General features: G+C 40.4%; 1 pseudogene; it reads left to right on the forward strand.

The window, feature by feature from the left end:
* The first annotated feature begins 2,150 nt into the window (after positions 1–2,150).
* Positions 2,151–2,265, forward strand: LOC118985770 (uncharacterized; annotated as a pseudogene).

Consider the following 2,265-nt stretch of genomic DNA (forward strand, 5'->3'; position numbering starts at 1 on the left):
CAGAGCCTATACATTGAGTCAGGTCCCAAACAGATCACTAATGTCTCTCAGAGACCCCTTTTCAAGAAAGGAATTTGCGCCATAGAACGTATCCGACTCAGGAGCGGCTGCAGTGTCAATGACGCCACTGGCAGCTGTGTTAACAGTGAAGGGCCTGGCTTTGTCCAGCAATACAGTTATTAAATTTCTCCAGAGACCATGACTCATTAATCAAATATTCATACGTCTCTGTAAATACACACTGAACAGAGAATACCCTCAGAGCTGAGCATCCCAGGACAAGCGTTCTTTCATGTGGCGCTGACAAAATCCTGAGAACATGCGGTCCTGTTTTGCATTTCTAATGCACTGTGTACTCTTTAATACCCCATTTCCTAAAAACAGAACACAAATGATCTTACTGATTGCAAGTGTTAGAAGGTTACAATTAAAATTATTCCACTATTGCTTCATACCATCTTTTTTTAAAATGAGGACAGTGAATCAATTCTTCTGTTCTTTGTTGACCATCAAACAAGTAATTTTTTCCCAGGCGGATGAAGAAACCCAGGGCCATGCTCCTATTAATACAAGAATTTGTATTAGCATGAAAACAACAAATCACTAGTTACACTAGGGAGGCCAAATAACTTCACATATTAGCAGACATGAACTTGCTATATTTTTCAAAGTCCTCGGTCTGTTTTATAGTGCTGGGAGTTTCCCCGCTGTTGTACAGCAACAAAAGGTCTTTCTCATTTGTGGTCTCTGGAAAATGAGGGTCTGAAGGCCAGGCAAAGAAGAGAAGGCTCAGTGTCATCTCATAAGGCCACCACGATCAGACTCTTCACCTCAGCGTGGGCAGGATGTAAAGGGAAGGAAGAAAAGGAGCTTCTCAAATGTCCCATCTACCTAGAAGTTTCTTGAAACTATGGGAACCTGATTCTCCATGCCAGTAAAACAGAGGTAAATCTGTGCCATCACCTCTCCAGACTACTAACCAAACTGCCTGCGTTTTGAGCCTGGTTTTCCAAAATTCTGGCCACATTAAGTCAAAGGTATCCCTTCCACACTTCCCTGGCTTCCCTGCCATGCAGCTCAGTCCTCCTCCACTCCGGGGGCTGTTCTTGCCAGCACAGTTAGAACCATCAGTGTGACGTGACACAGGGCCAACCAGCTGTGGAATCAGGAGGGGCTTAAAACCCAGATCTGCAAATTACCAACTGTGCCAACTCCATATCTGACCCTCCATTTCTTCATCTGTAAGATGGAAACAAGAAAAATACCTATTTTCCCAAGATTTTGGTGACGATTAAACTCAATATTAACTCAGTGTGTGATAGTTGTATTTAGTACCAATCTTCCCCCTTGGTTCATGTCCATGGACGATGCATATAAGTTCTTTGGCTTCTCCATTTCCTGTACTATTCTTAACCTCCCCCTGTCTATTTTGTAGCTACCATTCATGCTTTCTAATCCCTGTACCTTTTCCCCCATTCTAATCCTTCCACCTCCCAGCTGACAGATTACCCTCCAGATGATCCCTATATCTATGATTCTGTTCCTGTGATGGTTGGTTGCTTAGTTGTTGTTGTTTTTTTAAGATTCAGTTGATAGTTGTGAATTTGATGCCTTTTTAATGTTCATAGTTTTGATCTTCTTTTTCTTAAATAAGTCCCTTTTTAACTTTTCATGTAATAAGGGCTTGGTGATGATGAACTCCTTTAGCTTTACCTGGTCTGGGAAGCACTTCATCTGTATTTTACAGATGAGGTTAAGTTACTTATTGGAGGCCATGTGGCTCCTAAGTGTTAAAATCACTATTCAAACAAAGCCAGTCTGACTCTACAGTTTAGCCAGTTCATGAGTGCCATCTCCACTGTGTGATGCTGCAGCTTGACAGAGAAATACTTGGTTTTCCCTAAACATAAGAATTCATAATGTTTTCCAAACTAGTAATATTAAGTAAATATGTAAAGTCTTACTCTTGAAGTACTTGTTCTAGCTGATGCGTGCTATAATGTAATATACTATAACAGACTATGACCATTGCTATAAGACCTATGTTTTGCATGTTTTATTCCTTTCCAAAGATGTGTCTTTGGTGTTTGGCGCCAATTTTACACTATATAAAAATTCAGTAACACTTTACATTTAAAAAATAAAGACTAATGGGCCTCAATCAAAGCCAGAAGTTTGCTGAAGCTATTGGTTTTCAAGCAGAAGCCTAAAGAAATGTCTGTCAGCCATTTCAGAACTTAGAAAATTCATCAGAAAGAAACATCT

Source organism: Sturnira hondurensis, unplaced genomic scaffold (assembly GCF_014824575.4).
Source record: "Sturnira hondurensis isolate 20B ecotype Veracruz unplaced genomic scaffold, ASM1482457v3 Scaffold0000648, whole genome shotgun sequence".
In the NCBI taxonomy this organism is placed as follows: Eukaryota; Metazoa; Chordata; class Mammalia; order Chiroptera; family Phyllostomidae; genus Sturnira; species Sturnira hondurensis.